Source organism: Aythya marila (assembly GCF_965140915.1).
Source record: "Aythya marila genome assembly, chromosome: 5".
NCBI lineage: Eukaryota > Metazoa > Chordata > Aves > Anseriformes > Anatidae > Aythya > Aythya marila.
The window spans coordinates 55,933,451-55,955,722 of NC_139046.1; the positions used below are offsets into that span (position 1 = coordinate 55,933,451).

At 42.4% G+C, this 22,272-nt stretch overlaps 1 long non-coding RNA gene across 1 annotated transcript in view; it reads left to right on the forward strand.

Annotated features, from left to right (window-relative positions):
- LOC309878361 overlaps window positions 1-20,176 on the forward strand; it is an 81,555-nt gene extending 61,379 nt beyond the window's left edge. Inside the window, exons 2-3 of the long non-coding RNA XR_014317525.1 lie at window positions 13,509-13,589; window positions 20,074-20,176. This is a non-coding gene — a long non-coding RNA (uncharacterized lncRNA). The remainder of the gene's footprint in view (window positions 1-13,508; window positions 13,590-20,073) is intronic.
- The last annotated feature ends 2,096 nt before the right edge of the window (window positions 20,177-22,272 follow it).

Consider the following 22,272-nt stretch of genomic DNA (forward strand, 5'->3'; position numbering starts at 1 on the left):
CGTGCTCCATCCTGCTGGAGAAGGGCCAATATCTTCCTTAAACACAAAATAACTCTAAATAAATAAATATATAAAGGCTGCACTCTCTAACGTTTTTAGTTACAAAAGCTATTCAAGGTTATCCTTATTTAAGCTGTCATTCTGTCATTGCAGAAGATGTAATCTTGAAGCCCAAGTGAAAGGCAGGGAAGACCCAAGGTGTGCTCAGAGCTTTCATTTGAGTCACTTTTATCCTTAGTTTCTTGACTGCAGAAGAGTGACTGAGCTCCTGCCTCCCTCCCATCCTTTTTAGATCAGATCTGCTGGGAGCGAGATCTTCTGGGCTGGGGAGCAGAGCGCATTTGATGTCTGTTGGCCGATGTTCATGTCGTTTGGGTCTGAGTGACCACTTCAGTAGTTATCATACGTAGCTGTATTGTAGCTGAAGCAAGCACTGTTTGATTGGCGTGTTGCTCTGGAGTTGGGAAGCAAAGTCAAGCAGACTCCTCTGCTCTTGAATGGGACCATTTGTAAAAGCCTGAGACGCTGGTGACTGCTTTCTGAATCTGTTCCAGAAATTACATCAGTCCCCAGTACATGCTTATGCACATGAGTTTAATTTGATTAAAGCTGATGAGCTGGTTTAGTGATGGTGACATAGTTTATGAATTACTTGCAAATCATCATCTAATGTTGAAACAATCTTGTATGAGTACCAGGGTGTTTTTTCTGTGAATTGTTCACAGCTCAGTATCTTCAATCAATCTGCTTACTGCCATGGGAGAGGTGATTCGAGGCATCACCCGGGTGAAACAACGCACGAAGCCACAACAGCCGTCAGTAGCTGAGACTGAGACAGAGAATGCCTTTGTAGAAAGTCGGTATCGATACTTACAAGGGTTTGGATTTTTTATGATTATCATCGCCGTACTGTGGGCCTTGAGGTGGATATGAGACAATTACTGTTGCCATCTTCACTATTTAGTATGCATTCACCTATAGCAAACGCATCTAAACAAGACAGAGCAGAGGTGTTAACCCAAGTGTTCGTGGCAATTTATGCAGGTGGTGATGGGAAGATGCCGATAATAGATGGAAGATTTGATTTGCCCCATAGAAACTCTGCTGTTGGACGTTGGCTGCACAATGCCAGCTCTGCCAGCAGCTGCGTGCCCCGTCCTGCAGTGAGCCAAGAGGGGCTCGCTCAGGGACGTTTGTGCTGTGCTGCTGTAGCCAGGGCGCTCTCACGGCAGCAGAGCTGGGGTTAATCCAGCTGAGCCATGCTCTGCGGTCTATGAAAGTCATTTTTGAGTCCCCATCCTCTGTTTTTAATGAACTTAGAAATCTGTACAATTAATTAGGACCTGAAACTGCAAATAGTATGTGAAATTTTACCCTGTGAAGTTGTCCGGCCGGCTTTGGGGGGATGGTTTTTCTGGGAAAGACGATAGCAGTGCATATGCTTATGTTGTTAGGACCTTTACCCTTCAATGAATAATGTATGGTGCCCTGTAGTGATATTAAATTTCATGTCATTACTTGTTCAGTGTGTTTCAGATAACACATAATTGCAGTGTTGAGGGGAGACAATGGTTTGCTGTTTGCTTCAGCCCTTTGAATTCTGTCTTGCAACCCTAAAGAAAAGTGAGGTTTGTAGGTAAGCAGGAGAGTGAAACAGCAGACTAGGCTCCTTCCCATGCATGACACGACGATGTTCTGTATGCTCCTGAGTAGCTGGCAGTTAAGTCAGCAACTGTCCCACACCAGTCTTAGAGGCTGGGAGATGGGGTCAGGAGCACTGCTTGTGCAAGGGGAGGTTGGAGGGTGTGCTTGTGCTCAAGAGATCCTGATCGGACAGCATGAGTTGGTCTTGAAATTGAAAGACAAGAGAAAAAGAGGGAATGGCTCAATAAGCATTTGTTTCACTTTCAAGCGACAAAGAGAAGCAACTCTGTGTGAGGGAAGTGAAATAAATTCTCCTGAAATACTACAGGGTGTCAATCGAAAGCATCTAGGAGGACAAGGCAGCTGTGGGAGCTCTTCTTGATGGATATGAAACAACTTAAGAGTTGGCAACGGAAGGTCTATGTGCAGTCATCAGCTTAGCTGCTGCTGGGGAAATAGCCTCCACGCTTTGGCATCTGGGCCCTGGGGTTGCTGGCCAAGAGTAAGACAATTTACCGCTGGAGTGGGGCTGCTTGCCAGACGGATAAGCCCCTCCAAACTGAGCTCAGACTTTCTGACGTCTCCCACTTCTGCCTGTGCTTAGCTGAGAGCTGTGGCTGGGACCTTGTTGAAGGATCCCGTGGCAGGAAATCGAATGCAGTGAGTGAGGCTGGAGCCTGGGCAGGGGCATGCAACGTCCCAGTGTTCGCTCAACCTGGCTCCTGCGATGGGGTCTCGGAGCTGGTATGTGCAGCACCTGCAGCACCTTCTGTGCACCTAATCCCTAATGTTTGGCTGCCCAATCTGCAAGACTATTGAAGCCATAATATATTCACTCTAATATTGGGAATGACACATTATTGTAGTGGAGCGTTAATCTATCATATATACACGTGTGTGTGCTTATGTGTATATATGCGTATATATATAAAAAAAAGTGTTGGGATTACTATATGTTTCACGATTATTATCTGTTAGGATCATTCTGCAGAACAAGGAGGAAAGCAAACCTACAAGCCATCTCCCTCCCTTTCAAAAACAGTGCTCTGGAGTGGGACAGATTAATATAACTTTTGTTTCTAAAGCTCTATCCTGTCTGAAGAAAGAATGCAAAACCAAAGGCATCATAATCATTTTCTTCTTTCCAGGACAGTCCTGGGATTTCAGTTTGTGGTAAGGCTGTTATAACCCTGAGGCTTAAATCCCAAAGCCACTAATATTCTTTGGTCTGCCCTGCAGCTATAGCATCCCAGTAGGTGGCTATCAGTTTGCAACCAAGAGTTAAAGCAGCGTGGCTTCTCCTCTCAGTCTTGGTGTTTATGTATGGCTTTTCCTGTTATTTCTGTCATTTCTGAAAGCAGCAGGTATTGAACTTCATCTCATGAGCTAGGATTTGGATCTGAGCATGCATTTTAGCTCTGAGCACCACTGGAAGCTTGCAAAGCATGCTTCTGTAAACCTGAGCTCGTTTTGTAGTCTACATCAAGGGGCATCTCTCCTACTTCTTTGCACACTGCAAACTTGTAATAGCATCATGCCAACACTTCTTGCTTTGGGTCCCTCTCTTTCCTTAGAGAGGGAAAGAAGGGACAGGTCTGAGGAGGCGAGCCTTTGGGTAGGAGCTGTTCTCCCCCTGCCCGTGGACCCGACGGTGCGGGGGACAGCCCTGTCCAGAAGCCCTGGGCTGACATCGCTTCAGTGCCAACTTAGTGCCTTATTCCCAGATGCTCCTTTTCTGGCACCAGTCTGTCTGCTGAGGGACCACAGGCTAAGACCAGAAATAAAGCCTCGTTTCTTCACTTCAGGCTGATGCCCAGCTCCCTGCTGCCTGTGCCAGCAGCGCCGACCTGGGGCAGGTGAGCTAAAGCAGCCACTGGCACTCTGCAGTCTGAACAAGTGAGCGAGCAGTTCGGTGCTCGCAGCTTCCACTTTGCCTTGATCTGCAAGTTTTCACAGTTCGTGTGCAATTTGCTTGCTTCAAACAAGTTTCAAGTGAAACCGATTTAATTGCAGGTAAATCTGCAGCAGGCAAATTGAGATTTCTCAGCAGCCAGGCTCCGAGGTTGCTGCATCATCGTGAGGAATAAATTATCTTGCAGGCTAAGAACAACTTCAGGACCCTACTGGCATATTTCTTCTCATAGTTTAAACAGGGGAGTGCTAGATACAGTTCTTAAATTGTACTCACCCTTGGCTGTAATGGAAAGCAAATACCCTTCAACCTGATACCAAAAGGTGTAGAACCGAGGGGAGTTGTCAGGGCTTTCTGCATGAGGCACTCAATATGTAACTGCGTGGGGAAAGACGGCATATATCTGCACTTGTGTTTTCAGGATAAAACCCTCGTGTTTTGGAACCATACCCCAGCATACCTACACGCTGTTATTTTGACTGTTTTGTACAGAACTGAGGACCTGGGTCCAAGTGAAATTTGACCCAGTGTATTAAATTGGTCTGTATCATTCTCCAATTAGATATTTCAAGAAGGCAACAGACATCATGCCAGGCATTTGATCTTCTGCAAATACTGCGGAGTTGTGCAACAGAAGGAAACAATCTCTGAAGATTGAAGCCTGATGGAGAGGAACAAAACAAAATAAAATTAAAGCTATTCCATGTGATTTCTTTATAGCAAACTTTGCAATACCATTGCTCTCACTGCCAGTCACGGTCTCCCTCCAAAGCTCTTACAAGCTGAGATAAGTTATTTTAAGTAAGAATTTACATTTGGCAGATAATGCTAAACTATGATTGCATAGAAAAAGCTTCGAGCATGCTGACATTTCACACCTGCTTCTGCATCTGACTACCACAACTGGCACCGCGTAGCAATGTCAATATGGAGATGTTTTGTTTCTAGACTATTCTGAGGCAAAGTTTAATAACTGTGAAATACAAATCAAGCTGTTCTTTGTTGTTGTTTTCTTTCTGTTTTCAGGAACATAAAACAAAGCCTAGCTAGCATATTACCGTAGCTAACAAAGAACAGCAGATAAGGAATATTGGATCAAACTCTTTTCTCCTATCTGATGTCAGGAGCTCAGTAAGCATGGAAAATCGAATGGGATCTGTTAAAACAAATTCAGACTTCCTTGCAGCTACCAAAAAAAGTTCTTCAAGGCTGATGAACTAAAGGGTAACCCTTTGCAACTTTAACTGTAGAGCCAAAATTTTGTAACTCACTACTGTTACTACAACTTCAGTGTTGCTTCTCAGCACGTAATTTCCGTGGCATTCTTTGGCATCCTGAAGAAGGTGAACCTTAAATATCCAAGATATGCAAGTACTTCTTCATGCTTTGCATATTTCAGAAAAGTGTAACTATCAGCCACGATTGTTAGAGAAAACAGAAACATTTTAAAATCATTAGCTTGTGTTTTCTTTCAGCCGCTCAAGTGGCTGTATCGTACAAGTCACCAGAGTAACCAGAAACTTTCTTATTCATAGAGGCTGTCTTCAAATTTCAAGGCAGGCCAATAAAAGAAGGAACTCCAATTTCTGTGACAGGCAAAGCTGTGTAAGTCTATGTTTATCTGTAAACTTTCTCTCTGTTTATACGTGTCATTTTTGTGTTTCTGCCAAAAAGCTGATAAATCCAGAATGCTCCTAGCAAAGTCCTCAAGGAGGACTTAAAAATAGTTAAGAGAGGAACTGTGGAAAAGAGGGATTTGCTAGTAGTGTAGCCTTTTTGTTGAGCAGGAGCTCTGAGTAGAGGGGAGAAATCTCCCTTGGCTGCTGTGTGCGGACAGCAGGACGAGCTGCGTGCTGGGGGCCGCAGGGGAACTGGCTTAACCTTGTGCCAGAGGGATCTGTTATCATTGAAACCAGGGAAAATAAAGGTCTCTTTTGTTTTCAACTATCCACACCACCCCAGCGGAGGAAGGGTTTATGGCTAGACTGGAGGGATAAGCTTTCACCCTAAAAGGGAAATTGCCACAAGTCTGTCCAGGGAGGGGGAAGATGATGGAGGGTGGGTGGCTGCAGAGGAGAACAAGCCACATTGGTAGCGTGGTTCTTATCATTTGAAAGAGTCTGTGTTATAAACTTTTGTCTTGAGATTTTGAAATGCGTTCACACCGCTGTAATCACAGCAAACTCATCTGAACTACATTATCTTGGGCTATGCATCCACGGAGAAAGGGTGTAGGAATGATTAAGTTCCTAAAGGGTCTTGTGAATTATGTTTAAAATTGAAAATACTGCTTCTACATAACGACCTACGTGGCTCATTTTGCAGACATATGGCTCATTCTCCATGTGCTACATCACGAAAAATGTAGCTTGTAACAGTGCTGTGAGGCAAGATGTTTGTAATTATAAACACAAATTACTTAATTACATCAGTATTTGTTTCAAAGAAAAATAAGCGGGAGCCCTTAAAGTATCTTCTGGTGAGGGACAACAGCAAGATTGTATTTATAAATGTGTGCGTGTATGTGTCCATGTATGTGTGTGTGTGTGCATGCATGTGGTGTTCCCAGACAGCAGGATGCAGGTGGCTCTTTCTGAGTCCCAAGGGCTCGATGTACATCCTGAAGGCAAGCAGATTTGAGGAGATGATTGGTACATCGGTTTTGTAAGACTGGAAATCCCTGCCAGCAGCGCAATCAGTTAGTAAAAACTATCCGTGAGAAACAGGTTGTTTAAAGCACAGCAACAGCTCTGCAGCTTTCTTAATGACAGGTATGATTTCATGGATTTTCCACATGTCACTCGCAAACCCAAATGAGCCCATGGAGGACTGCTGAGGAAACTGATCCCATTTTACTGGAAAAGGCTGTTCCAGAAGCACTTGGTGCTGCCAACACTGGTGTCATGAGGATCATGAAGTAGGAAACATTTATTTGTAAGCATAACCAAGCCTTGCTTGCTGCAGGAGAGTTGCTTTTGGGGCTGGAAGGGTGGCAGGAGAGTTCTTTGTCAGGTCACAGGCTTTGTTGTGGGATTACATGATGAGTGAATTGTGTTATGCACAGCCAAGCCTTGGGCACGCAGCACTTGGGACCGCCAGTCAAATCCACTCCTGCTCTAACAGTGCTGGTGCAAAGTGCCCTGGTTTCAGCTCAGGAACAGGACAAATAAAAGTGGTTTGCTCAGGAGCAGCATGGGGTAGTGGGTTGTAGTGCTCCCAAGACACCCCTGCCAGCACTATTCCCAGTGCAAGAGCTGCAGAGTTAGCCAAAATGGGCTAGAAGGTCCCAGACCTCCTGAGTCTCCAAAAAGACACCAAAAATCTCACAGGGAAGAAGACATCTGCTCTATCTCATCATCTTGAGTTGTTACAGAAACCCCAGAGGAACATCAGAGATTTGGCAGAAAAGGTAGATAAGACGCAGCCAGACACGTTAGGACCAGAATGCAGCACTGGGCCCTGGAGATAGGGGAAGGATTCAGAAAGAAGATACATCATTTCTTCAGATGTGCTTCATCTCTCTTTTTCATTGCGTAATTCCTTAGAGAGCATTCACTATGCTGGAAACTGTCAGTATCTCGAGGGTTAGTTGCCTTTCTCCTTTCCTTGCTGGTGAAACACGCAGCCACAAGTAAAAGGTTGGGCATTCAGGTTACTCTAACAACAGTGAGTATTTCAACCCGTAGTAATGAACTTCAGTGTGAACCACTGTTTTCCGAAAGAGTCTTACTGCTTCGCGAGCTATAGGAGGGTTTAAATACAGGTCTTAATGGTACTTACATTTTCTTTTCAACACTGCAGCTCAGCCAGTTAAACACAAGATGCCCATCCTAAAGGGCTGCTACAAAAATGGTTAATATGGAGCCCTAGAAGTAAAATCATTTTGATGCCTTTTTCAGTCATATTTCTGATAAAACACTTCAAGTATTTTGTATACATGTATGTAGTATTGTCCCTGGCTGTTTAAGTGGGACCAGTAGACTGCAGTTAGTGAGGTGAAATCAAAGCACACAAAGTTGCAGGCTAAAGTAAACCCAAGGCAGGAACTCTGTTCCTTTCCACAAAGCCAATCATTTTAATAGTGAATAAAAATATTTTCATAGTGTTATTTGTATGTTCAAATGAGGTCTGAACCTACAAGAGAAATGACGTTAGAGATTAGACTTATTGTCAGTATTTTCTCTTTAATAGTTTTTGTAAATATCTTTTAAGGCTGGTTATTTTTAGTAGAACTCACAGGACTGTCCTTAGGCAGAAATACCTGAACCAGAGATACATCTTATATTCCATATATTTAGAATATTATATTATTATAATATAGTGTGTGTGTTATATCAAGTCAGGAATCTCCACAAGAAATCTAAATGAAATAAAGAGCTACTGAGCAATCAAAAGATCTGTTCTTCTAGCACCAACAAATATTTTGACAAGAACGTTTCATTGCAAGTTTAGAGAAGCAAGATCAAAAAGATCAGATGGTTTGATGGTTTTGTGTTATATTTTAAACAGACTAAGTGGACAAAACATTACCTAGCAAATTTGCGCTTGGTTCCTGTTGTTTGGTAATAAGGAATTTGGTGTTAGAATCGTGGCTTGACTGATCAAACAAGACCTGGAAAAGCTCCTTGGCAAAGATTACTCTAGGAACTTGGCCTGTGTACAGTGAAAATACACTACAGATGTATAAATTATGCAGGTTAGGATAGTGCTGGTCAAAAACCTTCCATACTGGAGTCATGTGAGAAAGAAAGTCTAGACATCACAGATTAACTTACCTCATCTAAAATCACGCAACCTAGAAATTGCCTAAAGCCACATCTGCACAAACACACATATAGGGTTTTGTAACCAATTATGTTTACTGGATTTTCAAAGAGGGAACAACCAAAGGATTTTACCAATTTGCTCTATTGGTAAAGCTTACATATAATTTTATTTATAGTATGTACAACTTTTTAGGCAATGAACAAATTAAGATAACCAGGCAGAAAAAGTCTACATTTTATTACAAAAAGTAGCCTGCAAACAAATGCAAATTGCTATGGTTCTCCATTTATTCACTTATTTATTTTTTGTAGCTCCAAATAAACTTAAACAAGAATCCAAATTCCTAATTATTATCACACAAGGCCAAATCAGATAATTGATTTCTCTAACAATTTTAGTCAAGGCCATAGGTTTTTCTGCTGGGGAAGCAAAATCAGGGTGGGAACTCTTGAGAAATATAGGGAGCTGTGTATGGAGCTATGGTCATTTGTGGGAAGCAGGAAAAATTAGAGGGTTGATAGTGATTTATATATAATATAAATCCATAATATATTGCCTACAGGTCTCTCAGAGCTTTGGAGTTGAATCTTCTTGGCTGTGTCCCTTTTGATAGCTGTGGATAGGGAGTTTGTGAGGTTATGCAATGCCCATGTCCAGTTCAGATAGTCGGGTCCTGATAGCCCTTTTTGGACCCATGTGCTCAGTCCCAAGTGGAAACTGCAAAGGGTCCAGAGGAAGCTGCCAAGTAACTGAGCTGTTCAGGCATCGCAGCAGACTATAGGGAGAAGAGAGCAAGAAATGCCAAATCTGCTTGAAAGTCCTGTGAGTGTCTGTGCTCCGTCTGCTGAGGAAGAGACTTACCTGGACAGCTGAAAACTGGCTTGCATTTGGACATTGTCTGGGAACCACATATGGACAGCAAGGCTGAAACGGCTTGAACAGCTGCCAGTGTGAGAGCACTATAGATGGGAACTGTGCTGGCAGTAGCTCTGTTGCAAGCCAGCTATTTTTTTTTCACTGCAAACAGAAAATCTTTCTCAGGTATGCATTACACTTTCAGAAAAACTCCACGCTACCTGAAAAATAATCTCTTTCATCCTAAAGTATGGTGTTTGCCAGTTTCCAGCTAATCTGGACTCCACAAATACAAATATGAAACTGTTTACATGTCTAGACTAAAGCTACGTTTTTAATTGAGAGATTTTACCAGCAGTCATGATGGATATACCAAATTTTGACTAAGCTTCTGGAACCAAAGTACACTGATGCCTGTCTTGGGTGGCAAATGAACATAGGACAAAAAGGCAGAAGAGTAAAAGAGTGTGTGTGTGGGGGGGGGGGGGGGGGGGGAGAGGTATATACAAGGGATGGCATAACAAATATGACCACACAAATAAGGCCAATTCTGCTATCAGTTAAATCAGATATTGCAAATATGTGGTATAGATCTTGATATTTTAGCTGTAATAATGTATATTGAGGCTCAGTTTGGTTTCCTGTAAAGCCAGCCTGGGAAACAACTCACTCAAGTGCACAGGGACTTTGTTGCTGGGAAAAGTCTTTAAATGTTATGAAGCTTAAATGTTTTGGTTGCTAATACATCCTTTGTTCAACTGGAAATGAAACATTTGTGAGAGGGTATTTCACAGAAGATACTGAAGATTTACATTCAGATTCTAAATCAGTTGAGGTAGGGAGAACCTAACTTACAAAATACCCAGAGGTGAGGCAAGAAGGATCTGATTTTTCAAGTTCATGTACTTTCAAGATGAAGTCCAGGTTGTCAAGTCAAGCAGTTGGAAAATAAGAACGAACAGACGTCATTTTCCAGTTGGTATTTTGGCCAACTGCAACTCCCCTTCCAGGCACCTCATACCCCTGCTGCAGCCACCAGTCTGTGTGGCACTAGTTCCCCTGGAGACAAAACTGGATGGGATTAACCTTTGGCATTCCTCCCCAGTGCCACCCTGGTTTCCCCATGGGTCATGGTGATGAGCACCCACGCCGTGCTAGCCAGAATCACTCTGTGCTGGTCAGTTCCTGGGCTTTTCCTCTGCTCATCACAGTGGGTTGGATGAGCTCAGCGGGAACCTGGACCACACTCCCCGTCAGCCCTCTGGCTTATAGAAACCAGCTCCATATCATGGGGGATAACAGTGGCATATAATTCTTTTCATAAACTGCTCAACCTTCATTTCTGAACTGTTTCAGTCCTTGGCCTGTGGTGTTTTACTGGGAGAGTGTTCAAGAACTTTTCTTCTTTGATGGCTCATTTCCATCCAGTTTATGTCGATTTGCTACATGTATGTGTGTATATATAGTCATTTAGCTTAAATGGTTCTCATATGTTCCCAATGTTTAGCTCATAGTGTATTTATGGAAAGCAGCTATATTGCTTCTCAGGCTTTATTTTACTAAGCGTAATGCATTGAGTGTCTTCCAGTCCCCCATAAAACAGACTTTTCTGTTCTTGTGCACTTTGAAATAATCTTGCTTTAGTAAGAAATTACTGTTAACTCACTTCAAGATAAACTCCAACTAATACTTTAACAATCACACTAATACTTCTTTGTTTCTGTCCAAAATATGTTGGTTGAAATACACTAGGCTCCACTCTGATTCTTCCACAGCTGCATTAGAGTGGTTTAGTTATCCTGTGATCGAGTAATACTCAAAGCATTTTCTCTCCTTCTTCCATTTAATTTGCCGAGTTCCAAGCTCAAGGCAGAAATTCTTGCTCTTGGTTCCAGAGTACTTGTTTTTGCCAAATTTTATCTTATTTCTGTTACAGTTTGCAAGTGATAAATTCTTCTTGATCCACTCCGTATTGATTATGCCTTCCAGTTTTAGGGCACTACAATATTTTGTTAATATCCTTTATGTGTTTGTGCCAACATCACTAACAAAAATATTAGTTCCAAGAGCAGTTCTTGAAGAGCTCAATAAATCATCTTGTTCAAGTTGGGTATCCTTAGCTTATTACAATACAAGTACCTGTGGATCTGCTACCGCCCCTTAGCAACTCTTAAACATTTCTGGAAAGAGAGACTTGTTTAGAGTTACGTAAGGTTTGTTGATGACTCCAACGTAACTAAGATTTTACCCCTAGAAGTATTTCCTTAAAACAACAAATAAAAAAAATCCTATCAATGCAGTAATGCAGTACTTTTTTTTTTTTTGAGACCATTGAGACAGTATAACTATGCTGAAGCCATGAAGAACATCATTCACCAACCAAATGTTATTTGTAGTTGAAATCTGCCATCCTTCTAAGTATGTTTAGATCATCCAATACTTAATCCTTTCGTCATGAATCTCAAAACTTACCCCAACTTTGCTTAGTGCGTGCAAGAGGTATGTCAAGAGTCATGAAAAATTACAGTGTTTTGATAATCTCCGTTGGGTTTGAATTTCAGTTTTCAGGTCCATTGAAACTTATAACTCAACTTAAAATTCAAAGAATATGAATTCATGACCTGCTTTCAGCTGCTTGCCTGACAATGCAATGTGCTTTCTCTCTCTTCCTTTCATTGCAAACCAAAATGCAAGGTAAAAGGAAGGGGTTTTGACATAAGTCTTTCTTCACACTTTAAATAAGTTAGTCATGCTGCCTCCTGCCAAAATGAGAGGGTCACAGCAATGAACTTTGCAAAAACTGATGTGCATCATCTTAGGACAGAGGGAATGGATGAAGCATATCAGTGCTTCATATGCCTTCTATCTTTATAGAAAATAATTGTATGGAATAATCAATAAATCATAAAAAGGAACTTTAGTTTTTATCAGAAAATAAATAATGTACTTTAGAGTACTAAAGGCATATGCCAGTCTAATTAAACGAGTCTGAAAATGACCTACCTCAAATCTGAAATGTTATCTTCACCTTTAAAGAATGCAATAATGTGTGAGCTAATTCTAAAGGGCGAGCTGTCTTTAAAAATCCTTTTAATTCCAATTCTTTACTTATATTTTGGTTGTGATTTTGTTGTCTGGCAAGTTAGTGTTAGACGAAAACTTGTTTTGTGTAAGTTCAAAGATGTACATGCAAGCTAGTGTGTTCTGATAATCTGCATTGCTTTGATGGTAACTGGAAGCCAGTACTATCACAGATTTAGGATCATGGAATAGTCATTGCTGGCACCAAAAGACGTGTTTGTAAACCACTAGATCTCCGTATTATAGTTTCTCTTATTTCTTTTTCATATTCTAGATGACTGTTAGAAAAGCTGTAGTCAAAGGATGAAATACAGTATAGCAGTCTTATCTAAGATATGTAAACATACTTGATAGTATTTGGTATAATCTAATATTCAAGAAACAGTTTATTTGTATGAGCATTAGGTTCTTAGGGGGAAGTTTGCCCTGTGTAGAAGACCAGCATAAAAGTTAGGCAGCGCTTGAGTGCCATTTTGGCCTTTGAAATGGAAACTTAATTGGTGTCCAGTCCTTTGGGACCCAGGGAGAGGTCTGGGCACTGGGAGTGGAGCCGGAACGTGGATGTGTTTTAGGCAGAAGTCTGGGAACTGACCAAAAACCAGTCTGCCTTTGAAGACTGCTCTCTTCATAGAGCTAGATAATTTCTAATGTGAGAGGTGATTTAATAAAATCTGATCTCCCGTGAAATTGTTCATAATATATTTTGAGGTGTCTGCCTTTCATAGCTGTATCTTGAAAAAGGTGTACGGTTAAGGAAGGTTAAGGAAAGGATTACACATCTCGGCCCCTCTAGCAGCAAAGGGCCAATCTCAGAGATGAGAAATTCCCTTCTGGAGCAACCTGAGAAGCCAGGTTTCAAGCCCATGGAAAATTTTTCCTCGTGTTTAGTTTGAGTTAAATCAAACCAAGTCCAATTCTTTTTTTTTAACAAGGCAGCTCTTCCAGCTGCTCACCAGAGTACTCCTTGTCCATGTTGTTGCTAGTGAGTAAGAGTTGTTTGTAGTGTCTGCACCTCGATTGGGAATGCATCCCCCTAGCTCTGGGGAACAGCTCTTCTGGGATCCAGGAACCCCCACCTTGGTGTCAGTGAAAACTTGCTGAAACTGAGGCACTCCAACAAAGCATAGCTAAACAGTCTTTTACTGGATATTTTTGTCTGATTCTTTTCCTGTGTTCACGTTTGTGTCTGGATTCCCTATGACTAGCCTACCACAATGTTGTTTTAAGTGTTACTCTATTTGAATTGCAGTTACATCCAGGAGACTCAACTGTATCCATAAGCTCAGACAGCACTAGAGATGTCTCTGTACCAGGAACTGGACCCGATAAGGTGAGACTTCTGTAATATTGATAAAGATATATATAATCCCATATGGTTTTCTAATACCTTGCTGCCGATAACCTAAATTTTAATGTTAGGTCATGAGTCCAAAAGGATGAGATAAACTGTGTTCCTACAGTGATTTGTTCAAAAAGCTGCTAAGGAGCACCCACAAAGTCTCAAAATATAAAATACACAAAATGAAGTGGCTTTCATGCAGGTATAGAGTAAATCAATGGCAGAGCCAGGAAAACATCAGGTTAGGGAAAACTGAGGGATTCCTAACTCATGTTGTCTCTACCACTTGCCGTGATCAGGCAGGACAGACAAAGTTCTTTTTCACCTGCAAACCCCTGCAAGGTCGAGTGAGGGAGACATCCGCTCAGTAAATTATGATAGTGTAATTATCAAGGAAGATAAACACCCAGTTGTCCTATGCAGTACATTGTGGTAGTCTGGGAAAACGCCTAGTCCTTCATCACCAAAACTGGTACATGTTGGTGACAGTGCAGAGCTCAAAATCGTGGGAATGCAAGATTTTCATCTTTAAATAGGGAAGAAAGGTAGGAAGGAAAACTTATGCACATGACTGTTATTTGGGGAAATATATCACTATAACCTAATATAGGACTACAAAAGGAAAAAAAAAAAAAATGTCTGTGATGGCTCAGGGTGATAAGAGATTTTGACCCCCAGGCCATCTTTTCCCATGGGCTTTGCAGAGCTGCATGGCCTCCAGTCCCAGTGCTGCTTAAGTGATCTTAGAAGAAGAGAAGAGATAATGCCATAATTTTCCAATTCTTTTTAACTTGCCTTCTGTTAACTTGTAGGGATAAGTGCGTTCATAAGCAAAGGCATATAGGGAGATGTACATTTAAGCTAAGAACGTGCATAAAGGCCAGGAACTAGGCTGTGTGCTCTTCTTAGCATCAAGCAAGATGCCTTGATTTCATCACATGGCATCTGTTTTATTTCTTCTCTGCCATTAGTTTGCTACAGCAGTGAATGCGAAGATGAAAACGATACATGTCACTGCAACTTCAGTTATGAGTAGTATATAGTGATTGGTATTATCATTTTGCAAAATCCTTTTCATGGGCCTTTTCATGATGTGGAAATTGGTCTTGGAGCAGATCTGCCTAAAGCTAGTGCGCCCTTGGCAAAGCGTTCACAACCTGAAGGGCTGCCACTAAATCACTCATCTGCATTAAAAGCCATTGACATCTGTGAGATAATGTTTTCTTTCTGTCTGGTTTTTCATAAAATAAAAAGCTTAGCCATGGCACGTTAGAAATACAATGAATGCAATTTAGTTTAGACCCTGTGATTAAAGTTAATTTGATTCAGAATGCGATGTTTATACTGGTTAATTGCTCCAACATGTAAAGCGAATCGGTACCTTCTGACTGAGGCAAACAATAGCAAATCTCATTCTGTGTCTGAAAAAGAGCAGGAAAAAGGTTATAAACTTAATCACACCTCAGATGTGATTGCACAAGTATGTATTACTCATGCGTTACCATTTACATTTCTACTTTTGTAGAAAATTCCATAATTAAATAGAATTTTGCTCTTCTTTTGCAAAAGAAATTGTTACATACACACACACAGACACAAAAGACAAAAATAATTGCACCATAGTTGCTCTTCATTTCATAATATAAAGAAGTTTATGTATAACTTAGAGCACTTTGTTGGAGTTAAATCATCACGTTACTGACTTGCTGAAGGATGGGCCAGCAAAGCAAGAGATCGTTTACAGACTCCTGAATCTTTACCATTAGCAACAGAGGATAAACACAAACATGAAAATAAATATTGCTGTGAGTATATTCAACACTGCCTTTTTAACTTTTTACAGAGCTGCTTTCCATGTCAGACTTTCCAAAGGAAAGAGCTGTGCTAGATCAGCAAGTCTGCTCGGCAGAGGCTCTGCAACTATATATGGATGCAGAAAGAAACTTGAGCCACGGGAGGCTCGAATGCTGATATTTCGCAGCGATGTATTAGCGGGAGCTAATTGAGCTTATTCTATGAATTAGTGCAACCAGAGATTCGAGTCAGAATTGTTTGATTTGAGAGGAAACTGAAATTGAGCCGAGCGCCTGGGGTGCCCTGCCTCCTCTTCCCTCCCAGCCCTGCAGCTCCGCAGAGCGCTAAAAGCAAACCTGCTTGCTGAGGGACTGCGACCGCTTTGCAGAAGGCTGAAAATACATTTAAAAAGTAACAGCTCAGAAAGAGATGGGTTGCTTTCTGCAAACGCCATGGACTGTTTAGACACATAATTAATGTAGTCTTGCACTTATGGAAACTTGGCCTTTCTGCTTGGGATGTTTTTGGCTGAGGGTGTGTTCTTGCTTCTTTTTTTAAGGAAGGAATGGCTTGTTATTTATTACTGAGTGAAACGGCAAGCACTATTAATATGGTAGTGCTGACAGAGAAGGCATTTTCCCAGTTTGACGTTCTTTTTTTCTGTTTCCCTTGAAATGCTTGTTCTCTTTCCATAAACAGATGCAAATAGACCGAATGTTTCCTGCAGAATAAGGCAGCGAGAACAAAGTAGCAATAGCAAGGCTATCTTGTTGATGAAAAGACATATTTTATTGTATGTTTTCAGACATCAGGGAAAAAAAAAAAATGCACCCAGACGAGAACTGTCTGTGTAAAGGTGTTTGCCTGCACTCAATTTTAGGCAGCAGTATGCTGTATAAAGATGACACATATTCAGAGGTGAATGGATGAACTGGAAAGTTTTTTTGACTCCTCTGGCCCAGCTATACCGTTTCAAGCTAGTTTTGAGCTCTGAGACTGGCAGCTACAAAGCCCTTTTGTGAATATGAGTCTCAGCAGTGCTACCCTGCCCGGAGAGCAAGTGCTCTGCAGGAGATGGGGTTGCTGTCTGGGGCCTGAACAGATCAGAGCCTGCACATACCCAAATTGCTATAATTTGCCAAGCTGAAGAAAAAATAAGAGTTTGGGGATGTGTCTTTGAAGACTCTTTTAGCCAAATGTCTGAAATTTGGGAGACTAGCCCTACCCAGAGCACGCCAAACAATGCATACCAAATTTCAGGGCAAACTGAGTTCAAGCCCCTTAAAAGCAAAAATGCTTTGCAATCCCTGCCTGGCAAAGCTGCCACAAGTGGGTCAGACATGCTGGGAAAACTGAAGTCGAGCATTTCTCACTGCTATGAGAAGAATGATATTATCTCAACCTGGCATTTTTCATTGATCTTTGTGCTGGATGTCTACTGAACATCTTTGGATGTCCTTCCTAGATGATACTTTTGACACAGGATTTTTTTGCACCTCTTTTTTTTTTCCTCATATTAAGAAAACGTCAAATAGTTTAGGCTGAATTCCTTCCATTTATCCTTGCTTCCTATCCCAGGAGCACTGGAGCTGTGAATCTGTTAGAAGCTACCTAGAGTTGGAGAAATTTATGGAGGTATGATGGTAACTGCAAGGAAAAAAAATGAGACTGGGCTGTTGCAGAAAAGTGCTGCTGTTAAAGCGAGCTTGTGAGTCTATAATGAATTATATTATGCAACCACAGCCTTCAGCTTTATTTCCTGGTCACATGAGCACGAAGCCACAGTATGATAATTCAAAACGTTGGTCAGAGACAAGAAAGAATTGTTTAAGGAAATAGGATATTTTAGACTAAACCATTAAGCAAGATAAAGAAAGTAGTAGTTTCCCTAAAAGGGGAGAAAAAAAAAATAAAAAAGAAAAAAAAACTGTGAAAAACAAGAAGGAGAAAGTTCCCATTGGAAAAATCAACAGAAGACTTCATTTCTTTGGTTTGAGGAAAAGACGTAAAACTTTCTGAAGTCTATCTAAACAGGGGTTCCTTTACTTCCTTCAGATCTGATGATTTAGTGTGTATGTTCTTCTGGGCAGAAACTGTCGTTTTTTGTTGTTTGTCCAGAACTTACTGCTGCAGAGCCTTGCTCACAAGCAGAACTTGCTGTGCAAAGAAAATAAGAAATGGCAACAGGAGGGTAAGAATTTTACCCAACATCCCGATGAATGTCAGTCTGTTCTTCACGTTTCACATAATCAGCACTTACGTATACACAAGGCTTCAGCTGTTTTGGACTTGATGCTCCTTTTTGTGCCCGGTAATGGTAAGGCTGCAGCTGTGCTAGCACAGAATCGGAGGGGATTGCACACCCAGGCAGTAGGAGGTTGCAGTATCAGAAGCTCTATGGAAAAGACAAGTATAAGTAAAGCAAAAAGGTTAGCTACTAATAGAAATAAATCCTAATGAGTTGCATTTACAGGTTTCCTAGACACCTTTATTTCCAAATCCAGCAAATTTCTCCCTGTAGATAAATCATCTTATTTCGGTGTACAGTATTATGCTAAAATGAAAACCTCTTAAACTAATGTATTCATAATAGTTAATTAATCTCTTCTCATTTCCCCTATATACAAGTGGAAAGTACCAGGGAAATAATTTTCTTCAGCAGTGTATTGGAAAAAGCAAATGTGCCTGGTTTCAGAAGTGGTTCTCAGAGCCAGTCTGAAGCACGGTGAGATGGTTTTTCGATTGCGAGCTGCTTGAGCTGTTGTTAACAATTGCCTTGTTCCTCTCAGGTATTTTGTTTTAAAGGGCTTAAAAGCTGAAAGCTCTGGGGTTTTAACTGAAAAGATTTGGGGGGGTTTCGGCTTTTCAGTAGCATGGTGCTGGCCCAGTGAGTTATGTAGGAATTTAATTTTCCTCTGGGTTCTGTGGAAGCCTTCTGTAAATGGTTTAAGCTTACCAGACTGATTTCTTCAGTCTGCCTGATTCCTCAATGTGTGCTCTCCATAAAGGCTGCCTGGGCTTTTATCACCTCATCATTGCTCCTAGTTCACTGATAACAGCTGGCGATAAAGGAAATCTCCATGTAGGCTAAAGTTCCCATGCTCCGTCGGTGCCTCTGTCATACAAGCTGCTCTCATTTTTCTCTCACAGTGGCCGTGATTAAAAAAATGAACAGATGGAAGACAAAGTGCTTAACCTTGCCCTTGCTATCATCCCCACGGGGTATTTCCAGGGAGGCTCTTTTAAGCGATTCCAGGCTAGGTTGTGCTTTATCCTTTTTACCCCGCATTGGGACAACCTCGCTTTAAGTTTGCAAAGGCATTTCTGGTCGTATTAATGTCAGCATCGCTGGGGTACTGGGCAGCCAGAGGGGCTTGCTGGAAACAGCCAGCTCAATAACTGTGTGCTAGCAGCACAGCCTCTGCACTACAGACCTCGCTGCAATCTGCAGTGTCATGGGTGAAGCTAGGTAAACACTTGGATGTTTATCTTGACCTGAAATATGGCCACAAACAGCTGCTATCAGTACCCAAGATAATGCGAGGCTGGAAGCTACGCCTGTATATGGCAGCCCGGTGCTTTCTGACTGCTGGCGAAGACAGCAGGAATCCCAAAGATTTCCCCAGCACAGAGCCCAGATCTCACTTATCAGCTAACGGCATTCAGCTTCCAAGGTTATCATTCTGATGACTCCCCCAAGGACTCGTAGTTATACCTTCAGCAGGCAATTAGTTAGAAGGGCACGTCTCGCTGAACTCTTGATGGCAGTATTTTTATTTTTTATTTTTTTGCTTTAAACTGATGTTTCTTCCCTAACGCCTCCACGTTCTCAGAAATTGCTGGATTCGTGCCACTACGTCCATCATTCCCAAATGCAATTATATGTTTCATTTCAGGCAGCACTCAGGATCACAGAGAAATCTGCCATATTTACAGACTATAAAAGCAATTTCAAGACAGCTTCCCACTGCTGTCTAGGAAGAGCAAGTGTCCAAGAAAAATACAGCAAGAGTTGTATGGCTTGATCTTTGTTAGCTCATATCCTAGAAGAGTCATGCGGTTGATGTGGAGCATGCTGTTGCACCTAAACAACGATGAGGTCCATAAAACTGAGATCCTTTCTTTTTCCAGAGGCACATACTTAACTGGCATAGAACAATTCTTGTTCTTAGGGAGAATTACAAAATAGTCATTTGGGGACAGTAAGCTAGTAGCTCTCATTCTGGGGCAACAGCTGCATGTCATGTGTTCACTGTTGTTCAGGGAGAAAGCGACCTAGCAATTCAGAGGGTAAAAAATCTGTAAAAATAGTAAATCTCATCCCACTCTTGCCTGGAAGCTGCTGCGTTTTCCCCTAGGGCAAATTCAAAGAGGAAGGGGGCCACTGCTTCTCAGTGGTCTCTAGCAGTAAACCTTACTTTGTGTGTGTGCTGGCATTAGCTTCATGTGAGGAAGGGTTTCAGCACTGAACCCACCTGCCATGGACCACATATGACAGAATGGACTTCCTGGGCTGTGCTTTGATGTCTAATGCTGTGTACTCTGAGTACTGCAACTGCAGACTTTCAGCACTCCTGTTTTCCTTCCCATTGCACAGACTTGTGGAAATAGCATTTACTGGGGAAAAGAAAAAAAAAAAAAAAAAAAAAAAAAAACTAACCAATTGGCATCTTTTTCACAGGTGATACGTAAGGGTGCAGATCTTTTCAAGAGGGTGATGGTCAGTTGCTCTCCAGATGGTGACGGGAGACTCCACTGCAAAGGTCCTAGGAACAGCATCTTTTGGCCCGATCAGGTGAGCCTCTCCAAAATGCTGTTCTGCTGCACTCTTACATCCAGCCAGGCTGTGGTCCTACCAGACCACCCTTCTAAATGAATGTGCTGTTTCTGTTGATTAGCTTAAACTGGAAAAAAATTGTATATCCTGACTACATTAGCTACGTACAGAAGACCACCCTACATTAACATTCCTGTATCAGTCAGAGCAGTTCCTCCTGAGTATTTGTAATTTTCTCTGCACGGCTTGGTTAATTCAACAGGAAGAACTGCTCAGGCAGCTGCTGGGTCTGCCAGCTTCTCCACCCAAGCTGTTAACTTAGGGTGCTGAAATGTGCAACTAGTGCCTGTCAGCTGGCCTTTGCACAGCAGGTGCCACCTGAGGGACTTTTGGGCCTGGCTGGACATCCCCCAGAGAGGTCTAATTTCAACAAGCAGTGGAGCACTGTGCTGAGCTGTGGGGTGAGACAGCTTCCTTCTGTAGGGACAGCTTATCCATCTTGTGTATTTGTGTGTGAAGTCTATAGCAACCTGCAGATCACAGCGTTATTATTTCTCACTGTTATTACCAGACAAGATTTGGAGTGGTATTAGAGAGAGAGAGAGGGTCTCCGCCCTGTTCTGATAGGAACAACACACTGGAGTGCTTTTATCTGGTTGCAGCCGTTCTCCATGCTTCCTGTCCTGTTGAAACGCAGAACGTAGCTGCTAAGCAGTTGGCTGCCCTACGAAAGCATTTGAGGCTTAGGTCAGCATGGTCCAACCAGCTGGCTGCACCACAGGCAGATATGGCCCCAGCCCCTCTCCTGGAGGAGACAAGGAACAGCTGCCCGAGCTGCAAATGCAAGCAGGGACTCTGAAGGCTTCCTCCTGTGTTGGCTGGCTGCCGTGCAGGAGGGTGAAGGCTTCGGACTGACGTGGGAGCAGCCGGCAGCACTGCACTGCCAGCCCCGTGGCGCGTAGGTGGCAGCAGCCTGGCTGGGGCAGAGGTGTGAGAGCCTGCTGGTGGGGAGCAAAGGCTGTGGCTAAAACACAAAACTTGGGTGAAAGAGAGGCCGGGGGCAAGCACCTCCTGAGCCTTGAGGCACTTCAGTTGTGAGCCTCTGAACTGTGCGAGCCTGCCACTATTTATGTTTAGGTTTGGTTGTTTGCCACCGAAGAGATTGTGCTGTAGGCTGATTGGAGCTGGGTGCATGGCTGAGAATTAGTGCAAGGCACAGACGGGCAGCAAATGCTGTCTGAACATTTGTCCTCAGACATTTTCACAAAATAAAAGGGACTGCATTCAAACAGCAGGGGAAAGTTGACTAAACTGAGGAAATGTGTATGGTTTAAATATTTCTTAGTGATGTCATGGCAGGAAGTGAGTCCTTTTCTTTCTTTTTTTCTGGTTTAAACTTAATGGAAAGGGTAAGAAAATATTTCAGCTGTATGGCTACTGCCATGCCTCTAAGTGGTGTGCTGCACGGAGCAGCTGGGTCTGTGCCTGCGCTGTAATGCACACCATACATCCCCACACACCCCCGGTGCACAAGTCACAGGTCCCCTGCGGTTACAAGGAATTACGCTGCCATTCTCCCATTGCCAAATACAGTCCACAAAAGTCAAAGTACACATAAAAAAAAAACCCACTAACTAATCCTTGCAAAATCCAGTAAGGTAAAACATATGTACTGTTATCTGTCTTCCACAAGGGGATGAGCCAAAAAGCGAGGATGTGTCAGTGACTGCTTAGAAAATAGTCTTAACACCTCTGAATCTACGAATTTCTACTTCCAGTGCTTCTCTGAATATCACGGTAGCCTCTAAAGGAAGTACCTAGCCTCATACACACTGAGAGCAGCTGAAATTTCTGTGATAAATATCCTAAACCGTTAGGTATTGATGTAAAATGAAAGATGATTCCAGGCTATAAATACACTGCGAGAATTGCACTCAGCCTGACCAAAGAAACTCTTTTAAAACTGGGTTTAAAGACAGAGCAAGTGCTCGAATGCCTGGGAATGAGCCAGGCTGCCCCAGCTGCCCCCCTGCCCACATCCCCATGCTGAACAGAGGCCACGTGTGTTGCTCAGCCAAGTGCATGCACTGCCCAGGACCTAGC